General features: G+C 40.3%; 1 long non-coding RNA gene across 1 annotated transcript in view; it reads right to left on the bottom strand.

The window, feature by feature from the left end:
* Positions 1 to 11,090, bottom strand: part of LOC139593445 (uncharacterized) — a 34,465-nt gene extending 23,375 nt beyond the window's left edge. The window contains exon 1 of the long non-coding RNA XR_011680301.1: positions 10,807 to 11,090. This is a non-coding gene — a long non-coding RNA (uncharacterized lncRNA). The remainder of the gene's footprint in view (positions 1 to 10,806) is intronic.
* Positions 11,091 to 14,201: the final 3,111 nt, after the last annotated feature.

Here is a 14,201-nt window from a genome sequence, read left to right as displayed (position 1 = left end):
AGGTTGCATGACCTTCATATCTAGGAAACAAACATTAACTTGTGCCAACTCAAATGCAGATTATTGAACCTATTTCTTCTCCTCTCCCCATAAAACAGCACAATAAAGCCCAGGTGGGACAAAATCTGTGCAGATTTGCCCCAGCCTCTCCATCCAGCCTGAGGTCTGTGTCTGATGGAGGGTTCTGGTCCTTTCAAATGTGCAGAGAAAGTTTCAGCCCAGAGTTTACTCAGTGTTTCTGGCCCCCTGTAAAAGTTTGAAAAGGGCTCATAAATGGCAAGAAGGCAGTTTGTATACAAGAAATGTAGCCTGGCAATAAAAGCCTGTTTTGAAGTACACAACATGGTTTCTGAATAAATATTTCTTTAATGCATGTAATTACCGGATCAGCAGAATAAATGTGGTCATGTCCTTGTAATTAATACATTGTCAAAAGTTCATTTAAGTATAATAATTTCACAGCAAAACTGCTGCCTATGTAGTTTGTGTGATAATTTGTTAAATTAAGTGCAATAAATATAAAATTATTGGTAGATATATATTTTTAAGTTCTTATTCATTACGGCACGCTATCTAATACACTTAAAGGGATTTTTTTTTTCATTAAAAGAAAAGCCACTTAAAATAAAAGTGCTGTAATGATGTTTTTCTTCTTTTTGCTAAAGGAATTTTCAAGCAGCACTACTTAGTATCGCAGCTGCAATTGGCAAATATTTAGTTAAGAATTGTGTAATCAAGTTGGCAGAGGCTTGAAGATCCAGTGAGGAATGCACAGAGAAAGATGCCTGTTTATGCATTGTAGAAAAGCAAAATGCTTTTTCCTGGATTTGGTGTCAGACTCTTTCAGTTGCACCCAGAGTTAATTACAGGGCTGGGTTAATTGTTACAGCTGTACTGAGGTTTTAGCAATGGAAAGAGTGTTGTTCTTGACTTTTGGAGCTTTTTTGGAATAGTTCTGAAGAAAATTATTCTGATTCTTGGCTGCCAGTCGGGAGTGGTGACTTTTGGTGGCTTGTTTTGTGGTGTGCAGGGAAGCAGAGGCTGCGCAGCAGGGATGTGACCATGGATAGTGGTGGTGGCCAAGCCCAGGCTACCTGGAAATGTCACTTTGTTCTCAATCAGAGCCTTGTTAGTGAGGGAGAGGCTGAGCATTGGAAGGGGCTGCCCAGGGAGGTTTGGAGGTGTCCAAGGAGTGCCTGGGCATGGCTCAGTGCTCTGGGCTGGGCACAAGGTGGGGATTGGGCCCAGCTTGGACTCCATGGTCTTGGAGGGCTTTTTCAGCCTAAATAATTCCATGATTATGTCCTCAGAGCCTGGTCAGAGATGAGTTTCTCAGCTGACCACACAATGACTAATTCATGTTAAAAGTAGAATTCCCCAGTTTCCAAACCTGTGCTGAGTTGGTGCCCACAAGACCACGCTTTTTCCTATATGATGTAACCCATGGAATGACTGATGGAGTTTACAATGTTTGTAGTCACAGCCTTAAACTTATCCAGGCAGTAGAAGCTTCTTATTCTATTTATGAAGACAGAAAAGTCATAATCTTAATTTCTCACTGAAATTTCCTGAAATTTGTTGTCCTATCAGATTTGAGAATGTGGGTCAGTACTCAACAAATATGGACTAGGAGGGAGTTGGTGTGTTTTCAGCTGGAGCTGAGACCAACCCACCCAAACCTGTCTGGATGAGCAGGCTCAGAGAGGGCAGCAGTTCATGGGAGGATGGAGCTCTAACCCCAAGATGTCTGTGAGAAGTGACAGAACCTGCAGAACCTGTTATCACCAAAAAAAGCCTCAGAGAACCTCTCTGAGGCTTTTTTTTTGGTGATAACATCTTTATCAGTGACCTGAGGAGGCCGCAGGGGGAACTCTCAATGTGTTTGCAGAACTTGCTGCATCTTCATTTTTTATGAGCGTGGTGAGGCCCAGGTTGCCCAGAGGAGCCGTGGCTGCCCCTGGATCCCTGGAAGTGCCCAAGGCCAGGTTGGATGGAGCTTGGAGCACCCTGGCATAATGGGAGGTGTCCCTGCCTGTGGGAAGAGATGAGTTTTAAGGTCCCTTCCAACCTAAACCATTCAGTTCCTCTCCTCTGTGATGCTGGGCAGTCGGAGCAGGGATGTGACCTGTGACCACCTCCCTTTGCTCAGAACTTTGTGTTGGGCAGGGAGATGAGGGACAGCCAGCACTACCTGGAAAGCTGGAGCTTCACACTGCACAGGAGAACTTTTTCCCCATGAGGGTATCAAGCAGGACAGGAGTTTTTCCACCCCTGGAAGTTTGCAGGGCAAGAGTGGATCAAGTACACAGCAACAGGGTTGGACCACAGAGCTGACCCTGCTCGGGCAGGGGGTCGTGGCTGAGTCCTCACAAATTTTTCTGTGATCCCACAGATGTGAGGGCAAAAAAAACCTCCCAGTCCCTAAATCTGAGAACACGCTGATCCGTTCTGACTTACACCCCAGGAGTAAATTACAATTTGTAACGAGGATTCCAAACAATCCCTGATGTCTGTCAGCTCCAGTTGGAGCACAAGGAATGCTGCATTTCAGTGCTAACAGCTCCATTTGCTCCAGTGAGATATAAATGTTCCTTGACCTCAAACACAGGTCACAGAGCACGTGTGACATCTTGTAATTAAGCTAAAAGATTCATTGACAAACAGCGTTCGAGTGCTGAGATTTAGACGGTTACAAGAAACCATAAAAAATGTTGTGATCCTGCAGGGAAATTGGCTCCAATGGGTCTATTTTATGTCTTGGCTTTGAGACACTATATGCAGCAAAAGCAAAGCAGTGCTGCTCATAAACAGTGGAACATTAATTATATACATTTAATTTTATGTAACTTGTGGAAAACATAAGAAAATTCATGTATTGTAAATGTCATCTTTTTTTTTTTTTTTTTCCTGAAGGGATTTTTCCATTATTATTTTATGATGATAAAATAAGGTGTTCTGATGAACTCTCAAAATAATTTTTATATTTATTTTTACGTATTTCAGTAATATTGAGTCAATAAAGATGGTATCAGGAAATCTATGAACTATAATGAATTTTATTTACATTTTTATTATAGCACTAACTTCACATCAGTTCCCTTCAAGTGTACAGTTGAAAAAAAAAAAAAGTGCAAATCATCTCTTTTTAGGAAAACTACCCGAAACATCTCAATCACTTTTATAATGGATTCCTTATTGCAGTGTTAGAAAATATTTACATCGAGACAAAGCGTTCATCAAATGAGATCATATTCTGGGAGAACAGGGAAAGGGGAATGGTGAGAACTGGTCTTTGCCTCCACAGCCTTTTTCTGGAAAACAGTAGGATCTATATAGGAAGGTGAGTATCACTCAGCATGAAGAGAAGTTCCAGAACTTGGTCTGCAGCACAGAGCCACTGGATGAATCTCTTTCCCTTAAAAATTGTGCTTCAGGTTTGTCATGAGTGTATAAAATGGGTTTGATGGTGCTTCATAGAATCCCAGAAAAGTTTGGGGTTGAAGGGACCTTAAAGTTCATCAGTTTCACAGGCAGGGACGCCTTCCACCATCCCAGGGTGCTCCAAGCCTCATCCAACCTGGCCTTGGGCTCTTCCAGGGATCCAGGGGCAGCCACAGCTGCTCTGGGCACCTGTGCCAGGGCCTGCCTGCCCTGACAGGGAAGAATTCCTTCCTATTAATATAAACCTCTAATTTTAATCTTTTAAGTGTTCTCAAAGAACAGTCTGAAGTCATCCTCACTGAGATGCTTTAAGAACTGGTTCCTGTCAAAATGAGCCAACCTGTGTCTCCACAAGAGCTTTTACCAAAATTCCTGGTGAAACGAGTGTTTTGTTGCCTCAGAAAAATTTTGAGGGTGAGTGGACAGCAGTCAATTGGCAGAAAAGTTTTGGGAGTCGATGTTCCAGAGCAGTTAATGCAGTGATTGTGGATTGGAACCTGGGAGGAAAATGGAATTTGTGGCAGGGAGGGCTCGGCCACCTCCAAACCGGTGTCACTTCCCTTGGAAGTGTTGGTGGCGTTTGTTTAAGGCAGCCATCTGGTCAGCACGGGAGTATAATGCACCATATTGCATCCCCAATAACATTTAAACTGTTTGCAATCTCAATAAACTTTTAACTTTTGAAGCACATGCACAGGGGTGCACTCAGCCACTACGTGAACCTGATTTCCCTTCCTCGCTGCTGTTGGAGGGAAAATCAGGTTTCACGTTTCCAAAAGCTGCAAAGTCGACAGCCAAAAATAAAAAAGCAGGCCAAGAGCAGCAAAAACCTCATGAAAACCTCTGGTAGCTGCTGTCCAATTCTGTTTTATTCATCCTACCACTACAGCCTGGGGCTGGGCTGATGGATTGGGCCACTGGGAGCTGCAGGGTGTGGAACTCCATGGTTTTCTCCACAGGAGGAGATGGGAGGAGGCTTTTTTGGAAACTTTGGTTTTGGGAGTGTGCAGAAGTGTCTCCAATGTGCAGGCACTAAGCAAATATATAATTTTTTTCATTCTTCTTTCTCTTTTCATTTTTTAATTTTTTTTTTTTTTGGCTGTTGCTGTGTATTTTCCACTCTGGACTTTTTTACTGTAAGGGTGGGCAGGCCCTGGCACAGAGCAGCTGTGGCTGCCCTGAATCCCTGGAAGTGTTCCAGGCCAGGTTGGACAGGGCTTGAAGCACCCTGAAATAGTGAAAGGTGTCCCTGCCATGGCAGGGGGTGGAATGGGATGAGCTTTAAGGTCCTTTCCAATCCAAACCATTCTGGGGTTCTGTGGATGAAGAGATGAAGTGTTCCTTGTTGCATTTCTGCTCTCGGGGAAGCAACAGAAATGATGGAAGAGCAATTTATTTCACCTGTTGACTCCTCTGCTTTTCCTCTTCCATTCCAATCCTGATGTCCCCAACTAATTTTGGGTTTTATCTGAACACATCTCCTGCATCCTTTGCATGGCTTCTCCAGTCTGGCTGTGACTACCCAGGACCAGGACATGGGTATGGATTTATCATGGACCAGAAAGAAATGAGTGCTCTTCCAGCCATCCATATAAATCCAGCTCTGGGGAAATCTTGGATCATGTCAATTTTTTCCCAAATCCAAGCCTGAATTCTATTTATTTATCTCTCTCCTATTGCACCAGGCATCTGCATTGAATGGACGTTTTTACAACTGCATGGGTATGTAGTTGGAGGACAGGTTTTCACACACTGAACCACTACTCAAGCTAGCAACAAAGAGTTGCTCTCTTCTCATCCATTTCCTGCTTTTGTCTGGATGTTCCAGTGTCACTTTTAGGACAGAGCCCCATTAATATAATATGCCAGCTACTTCTGTCAAGGCATTGATATATGTCATTAGCACAATGGAAATAAATTCAAATTCATACGTTGCATGTCACACACTGAGTTTTATCTTGACCTCCTAAGGTGAGAGACAGATGTTTTCCATTGGAAATGCTTTGGTTATTTGTTTATACTTGTCAAATGCACATCTGAAACCCACCTATATAAAACTGGAATATGGGCTGCATTTTAAGTGAAACCAGGGAAAAATATGCAGACTTTGAAAGATGAAGGGGGAAAAAAACCTGCAGCAAGCACCAGGATATGGGAGTGAATAAGCATAATAGATCAGAATAAGGCCCTAAATCAATTTTATTTTCACAGTTCTAGCATCATAAAAAGTGGGTGGCAGTAAACCAATTATTATGCAACTTAATGAACTAATTAGGAAAATCAGAGCAATAATGGTACTGGTACTGACTGATCTGAATATAAAAAGTAGAATTAAGTTCTCAGTATTGAATTTTTCAATGCAAAGGATTGCAGAGTAACTTTTAAAGCATTTTGAGTTTGGGGAGAGGGAGACTGCATCTGTGGTGGCTGTGGGTACCCAAATGACCACGGCCCTGAACTCTCAGGGTATGTTCACTACTGTACAGCTTTAAAAACAAAAACAAGTGAGGAACAGCTCATTAAAAGCTCTGCTTGCATTTATGTGCCCCTAAATGCTGCTGAAACTCTGGTGTCTGTTGGCAGGAGGCTCTTAAATACCTTGGGCACGGGGTTGGGTGGCTCAAACCCTGTGCACTGGGATTTCTGAATAAACCCAGGCCCTGGTCTGAGCTTTCACAGGAGACGGATTTGCACCAAACCCAGTGCACAGGAACAGAAGAAAATAATCACAAAAGCACAGCTTCTCTCCCTTAATATTGGTGTTGTTAGCACATGCTATGCTTTAAAGTGTTTAAACCCTCACATAATGTGGTTCATGTTGACAGAAGTTATAAATATGTTGGTATCAGAGCAGGATTTCTCATTATACCTCTGAGATTATGTATGGGTGTTTCAAGACATTCAATAGTTTGTTGATTTTCTTTCTTTATGCCATTTCTGACTGTTCATATTTGATAATATGATGTGTGATTATGGGACTAAACCTTTTCTCTTTAACATCAGGGACAAGGCTCCTTTTGCCTTCAGTGCCGAAATTGAAACGAACCCTCATAAATTCCTCCATCATTTCCTTGCTATTGTGAAATGCTCTGCGGTGTTTTCATTGATTTATAACATATTTCCTTTTATCCTGCAATTGTAGCACAGGGGTTCTTTGCTGGTTTTCTTCTAGTTCTGTGTCTGCCTTATCCATGTTTGGCAAATTTAGTAGCTGTTCTATTTGTAGATGGCACGTGTTGATTATTTTTAATGGTCTTTATTGTATTTGCATATGGTATTTTTCCCTGGAAGGATCTGTCTGGGTCATGAGTGTTTCATCCCAAAGGAGGAGTGAAAGCATTTTCCTAAATATTTTCATGGATAAACATAAGCAAAAAGAGAAATGATTTCTGCTTTCCATGATCAAAACAATCGATGTGAAGAGTTTTGTTTATTTTCCTGGTCAAAAAGCCACTGTCAGAGTCCATTTAAAACAAATGGGGAGATGGGAGGGGCAAATGGCCTTAAAGCAAGTGTATCACATCCAATACTTTTTAAAAAAGAGAAGGAACCCAGGCCAGCACGTTAAAAATGAGCATTTCCAATACAATTTGTCACCCATGCATAAATCTTGCTGACATTTTCAGTCACTTTAATAGCCTTCCCATTTTATAAATCAGTATGAACTTGCACAGTTGCAAAAAGTGTGTATTTTGAACATCTCATTTGCATACTTTACCAAAAGCCAATGAGGCAGTGGAAGCAACACTGGTGATCATAATAAGTGTTTGGGAAAAGGCAGAAAGATCACTAATGGTTTGCCTTTAGGGATTTCTGTACTCCATAGGGGACGAAAATGAGAAATATTTTTCAAACAGCAGGGGTAAAGGTTTTAAAACTAGAAACACATGGAGTGATAAAAATGTTAGTGCCACAGGGCGCATAGCAGGAAAAATTTACAATGTAAAAACTGTAATTTCAGCATTAGGAAGTAATAATCGTGTTTCATCATTGTTATTAAAGCATGACCCTTAAAGTCACATAAATTAGATATAACTTTCTAGAGAAGTGTATTAATCTTCAATGGAAAATATTAGGAAAGTTTATTATCATATGAAGATCAGAAGAAACTGAGTTTTATTTAAAAAAATGAAGTTAAACTTGCTGGGGTTTTTAATTAATTAATTTATTTTTTAATAAATCTCCAGGATTTTTGAACCAGCAGACAGGCTTGTGTTTACTCAATGCAAAGCGCAGAGACCAGCTTTGCTCTGAAAACCAACAACAGTTGCACGAGAGGAGACACAACCAAAAATTAAACAAGAACTAAGGAAATCCAGGGTGTAAATGGTTTCTATTTTCTTTGGCAGAGTCATCTTGGTGTGGATGCCAAATGCATCCAAATAATTAATGAAGAATGTTGTCGTTGTTGGGAAAAAACAAAAGTACCAGAAGAATTTCCACTGGGAGTCTTGAAATGGGACCAGTTATCCAAGGTGTGTAATTAGTGACTGAGGGAGTTCCCGTCCTGCCTGTAAAGTGCAATTTTATGAGGGCCTCAGAATTTCCTGACAGTGCTGCTCAACAAGGGCACTTCACCTGCAAGAACTTTTGGGAAAACTTGTATTTCTGGAAATCTGACACCACCAGGAGTGGGTGTGAAGGTGCTGGGCTGTGGGAAAGTGGGGCAGTATGGTGGGACCTGGTGGACCAGTGGATCCATCCAGGATGAACATGATTTCTGGCTTTTCTGGCTCCAAAATCCCAAAGTGTTTCCTGAAGTGAAGTGCTCTGGGTATGGATTCAGCACTTTCTGCTAAGAAAGGAGATGCCTGGCTGATACATAAAATAATTTTGTAGTTTTATCTTGCGATTTCTCGGTTTCAATTTAAAAAAACTAACTGCCAGCATTGACAGACTGGGTGTGTTTTCAGTGAAAATTTAATTTTAATAAGGAATGGGACAGCTTGATGTTCTTGATAAGGAGTTTTGGCTTCCTGCAAGGCAAACAGACAAACATTGGCATGTTGATTTTGGGATACTGGATGTGTCCTGTGTCAGAGCAGTGGGGATGTGCTTCCAGAGTGGGATTCAGCCAATTCACTGCTCACTCATTAGAGAGAAATCAGAAAAAGCAGAATAGAAAAAAGCTCCCTTTTCATCCCTCACATTCGGTGCCCTCAGCTTTAGGACCCAAATCTTGATTTCCTCTTGTTCTGTGTTTCCTTTTTGCCCGTTGTTCACCTGCAAGAGGGAGATGTCCAATTTGGAAGAGCAGACAACCCCTTCCCAAAGTAATCTGCAGCCTGATTTGTGGGCTGACACTCTCCAGAGAAGGATAAAACCTTTCCCAAGTGCTCCAAACACAGGGATGTTATGCGTAAGGAGGGCATCATTATTATCTCTCCTTACAGCTGTGTTCTGATGTGAAAATGGCTGGAGCTGTTGTCGTTTCTGCCCCTTCCTGCCAGTCCCTCAGGCAGTTTATGATGCTCATGCATAGCCAAAGATGAGGCACCGTGCTTCTCTCTGCAACTGGAACTAGCAAGGCAAACTTGCCCAAATGGGAACAATTTTTTTTTTTTTTTTTTTATTTCCAGGATGCTTTTCCTGTTTGCATGAGAGAAGACTGGAAGATTTCCACCAGTGACAGAAACTGTCATTTTCCAAAGCAGAAAAGATCACCTTTTTAAATTTTGTAAAAAAAAAAAAAAATCACCTGTCTTCTAACACCAAAACTTTATTTTATGAGTTAATGTCTTGTAACCACCTGCAACTGCAATGGCACTGATGGAAAGAGGCTCCATCCTTTTCTCAGGGAAAAGGGAAATATTCCAGATCTTTATCTGGAATTCTCCCTCTGCAGTTGCAACATCATTAGCTGCAGTCTGCTTCTGTAATAATGATCTTTAGAACAGAATTAAAATGGTAAAAAAAAATAAAATAAAAATCCTTGTGTATGGTAGATTTATGTATATTTTTAGAATTCCAGAGTAAACAGAGTCCAGTGATGAACTGCAGTGATTTTAAGAATTTTGAATGACACATTCCAACAGTGTCTGTCCAGGGGTGGGATTAAAAGGGGGCTCAGCTTTGGAGATCAGGAGTGGTTTTAGATTCCCTTGATATTTATATATCAAGGGAATATTTATATTTCCTTGATATTTATATATTAGTCTGCATCACTGAGTCTGCAAAAGATCTGTACAATGGACACATAAAGTGTTTCTAATACAAAGTTCACTGTGGTTCTGTACCTGTGGGAGCTTGGTCTAAAAACGTTTCAGTCTTTTCCTCTGGGAATTTTATAACCTATTAACAAACTCTGATTACATTAATTCAGATGCTAATTTGGTAAGAATTTGTGCATTTGCTTGTATCTCTTTAGTTTATTTACAGTATGTACAACCTATAGTCTGGACTTTGTAGTCTAACAGTTGTGTTTTTCACGAAATGAAATCTCTAAGGTCAAATTTAATATTTACAACTTGAACCTTTTAAAAGAATAATTTTAGGTGGTATAATTTAGAAATTGATAGAAAAATTGTGAGAATTATGATATAGGACTAGCTGGAGCAAATATAAGCTGGAGTGCAATAAAAGGAGGATAGACAGGCTGGAAGAAAATTCAAGGAGATTATCAAAGATCAGACTTAAAACTTCTTTTATGCAATATTTTAACGAATGATCTTTCCAAAACAAAACAAACCAAAAATTTTTTTTTTTCTTTTCACACACCAAATTTGATAACATCACCAGTTCAAATTTAAGATCTACAGAAATAAGTAGACCATGCTGAAGCAGTTTATATGAAATTAAATTTAACGCTGCTGAAATTTAGCTGCCAGAGGAAGAAATTTCCTAGGAACTGGAATTTCTCAACACAGAACAACAGAGGGGGGAAAAAAGGATTTGATTGCACCAGAGTGTTAACAAATGATTGAGATCTACCAATACAAAACTATTATGAAAAAGATTAGACACGAGCAGAGATATTTCCAGCAGGAAAGATAATATAATTCTACAAGGCTTTTGTTATTTATTTTTCTCTCTCTAACAGTGTCTTTGTTTAATTTTCTTGTAATTTCTTTCTTTTTTTCCCTGGGTTCTGTGGGATCAGTTTCCCTTATTGCATCCATTCTTCGGCATGAATTTACTGTAAGCACACTCAGAGTGATTATAGCTTATGACATGTGGAACTTTACAGGTCCTAAAAATAAAATTAGGGATCTGAAATAACCCCTCCAATCCAAGAGTAGTTATGCAAAGACAAAGCTTTTGCTCCAAGTGGAAACGTGACAGTTTCTGGATTTCTCTGGAATGTCAGGCAGACATCTCAATGTCAGGGACATGTCCTGATTTTCCCTGGATAAAAACAACCCCAACTTCTGTCTTTTTTTTTTTTTTTTTTTTTTTTTTTTTTTTTTTTTTTTTTTTTTTTTTTTTTGCCTTTGGCTGCTGGAGCTGAAATGAAGGCTTGGAGCTGTTATGTGATGTGAACTCTTCCAGGGAAAGCTCCTGATAGCAGCTGGGTGCATCCTCTGGTGAAGGATGTCTAAAAGGGAATTTTTCCTGATGAGGGGAAAGGTTTACATCAAGGAGATCCTGGGCAGCAGGAAAAGTGTCTGTCCTTGGCTTGGACCCAGAGGATTTGGGAGTGCTGAAAGACCCTGGGCTGCAGGTCAGACACTCATCTCCAGAGATCTTTTGTCAGAGGGCATTTGTAGGCATGGGCAGGGGGAAATAATCAAATTTTGTATTTTTTAAATACTAAAACACCTTCTAAAAAACACCAAAGCAAACCAACCCCCGCCCTCCAAGCCCCAACAAGTAGGCTAAATGAGTTCTCAAGTGAAATCCACTAATTTAGATTTGTTTTCTCACTTTTTCTTTATAAATTCTATTAATTTCTTGGTAAAACTCTCTTAAAATGAGTCGTGGTAATCTTGTTTTTCCCAGGGTCAGGCAATCAGTCAGTAGTGGGCAGTCAACATCCATGGAAAACCCTACAATAATAACATTCATCCTATAAATAACAAACTGGTTTGTATGCCTGATAGAAGGAAATAAATTTTGAGAGTGATTTCAGTATCAAGTGATTGAGCTGTTTATTGAATAAACCAGAAGTGAAACACATTATTAAAAGTTATGAAAAAATAACTGTAGAAAGCCAGTCAAAACATTGTATTTTGCCATGCTACTTAAATTCAGCAGCCTTTTCCCCATGAAATATATTTTCCCTGTGAGTTTCTAAGTAAATATTTTCCTGGGAAATTATGAAGTGTATAAGGAGAATCTAGTCTTGAATAAAATGCTTTTGTCTGCACAATTTTTTTAGAAAGGTTGTGGTTATAGTCCCTACTGACCCTAAAATATACAAATGGTTTGGATTTTGACTAATTACCAGTTTTCACAGTTTTGATCCTGAAACAGAGAAATATTTTTTTAATTGTACTTTGGTCTGATACAAAATTTGCACCTTTCATACTGAAAAGTTTGTGCTTCACACAAGGCATGAGAAAACAGAGAAGCTACTCTGGGACCCAGGGAGGATGAATTATATTGAGGGTTTTCCACAGCTGGAGGTAGAGAAATGTTGTTGCAATCATCCCCAAATCTGTGGGTGTGCAAAACATTTGCAGCTGAGAAGAAAATGTAATGGTCAAATTCAGCTGAAATATTCTCAGGTTGAATTCTCTTCTGCTTTGTGATGGTTTGACCCACTGCCACCAGATTCAGTCATTGTCCAGGAGGAAAACTATTTCTGGTAAATGTTCGCTCTATTTTCAGCCAGCTAAACATGCAATGAACCAGTTATTCATATATTTTTTTTTTTCCTACAGGTTTTAGATAAATGACTCATATTCTATCAAAATTATGATTACTGATAACTGAAATCACTCAGACTAACATTCTGAGTCAAACCCCATATTTTTCTCAAAATATTACTTGAGATATAAGAAAATCACATTCAGGGTGTATCAACCACCCCTCACACTGGTGGTGTGAAGCTTTGAAGAGTAAGATATTTTCATGTGCAGAGAATACATTTGTATTAGCACAATTATCTTTTGCAAAACTCCAGGCTGATTTTCTGTAGCATCAAGTTGTACGTCCCACCCATTTCTACATCGTGCATCACCTCCTGCTGAAATAAAGCATTACCCCTTAGAAAAGTAGTGTTAAATTTTATTTAAAGTCCTGAAGTGAAGGTGATGCAATGAATTATTCCTGTGATTAATTATTGGAATACTGTGTTGTGTTTCTGTTCTGGATTTGAGTGCTTTTCTATTTACCAATTTGTACAATTTCTCTAATAGTGACTGAACTTTCAACTTTGCCACAGTTTAACCTTTGCAGGAGATAATTAAGAAGGATTTAGTTTAGTAAGGCAATTCCTGAGAGAAAAAAAAAAAACTTCAAAAAATGTCATAAACATCTTTCCAAATGTTTCCCAGGTTTGTCACCTCTGAGCAGTAAATAGAGGGACAGAAGAGAATACTTATCCTGCCTGATTCTTCTGCAGATGGAATAATGATGGATGTGAACTCCCTGTACAGCAAGGTAAGGCCTGGTCCAGACAAAAAGCCAAGAGAAGGTTTTGGCAGCATGAAAGTGCTTGAGTTTTGATGTCACCTCAGTGCCCGAATCCTGCTGGAAGTTGCAATATTCAGACTGCAGCTCTTTCTTTGAGTGTCTGAGCTGGTGCTCAAAGCGCCAAAACCCAGGATAGCTGCAGAGTGCAGATTCCATTGGCCACTCCAGGGTGCATTTTGGAGCATGGGCAAAGGGATAAAGCTGGAAATTCAGGTGGGGAGGAGCTCATTGATCAGGAGTAGTGTGATACCAGCGAGGCAAACACTTTGGGGAGGAGCGAGTAGCGCAGAAAACTGGTGGCCAATGTCCCCATGTCCCAACGGGGCTGGAATTTGGGAAGGCATGTGTGGAAGGGGCTGACAGCTGGTCTCTTAGCCAGAGAGAGTTAGTTGAAGAAGAGAAGCTGATAAGAGTTGTCTTTGCCCCCGACAGGAGCTCTACCAAGGCTGTTGACATGGAAACAGATGAGAAGAAGAGATAACAGGGGGCCTTGCAGTTGGACATAGGTGTAAAACAGTGGTGGAGACCACCCTCCACCAATGGACATTATGTTGATTTATTTGTAGCCAATGAATAGGTATAAACTTTGTAGAAAGGTATAAAAGACAGCATGCTGTTAAAATAAACAGAAAAAAGCCTGCTGAAGTTCATGGCCTTCTTCTGTGGGTTGTGACTGTCCCAACAGGGACAGGCACGGGCACCTGGAGAGCAGCAGCAGCAGCCCTGGAGAAGGAGTGCACCTGGATCTCGGGTTTGTTGTTGTTGAATAGGCTCTTGAGGTATTAAAGAGTCTTTTTCTTAGCTTTGCCCTCGAAGAAGAAGTCAGGATTCTTTGGCTCTGGTTTTTAAGGTTGTTTGTTTTCTCTTATTTGTTACATTCTTTCTCTGACCTGCTGAGATCTGTCAGGCAGGTTGGGTTGTGGCACAGTCCCTGCCCTTGGGGTGGTGTTGGCTTTTTATACTAAAAACTACCTGTACTTTATTTACAATAATTTTCCAATACCTATCACCTATGTTAGACAGTCTGTCTCTACTCTAAACCAATCCAAAAATGCCAACATCACAGCAGAACATGGAGGATGAGAAGAAGAAGAAGAAAGACAAGACATGCTCAGATTCCTCCATCTTGCCTCTTGAAACCCCATTCTAAAAACTCCAAAATTCTACTTTTTCACCCTGTGACA

Source organism: Agelaius tricolor, unplaced genomic scaffold (assembly GCF_023055355.1).
Source record: "Agelaius tricolor isolate 1412-34295 unplaced genomic scaffold, bAgeTri1.0.p SCAF_10, whole genome shotgun sequence".
Classification (NCBI taxonomy): Eukaryota; Metazoa; Chordata; class Aves; order Passeriformes; family Icteridae; genus Agelaius; species Agelaius tricolor.
This window is presented reverse-complemented; position numbering and strand designations above follow the sequence as displayed.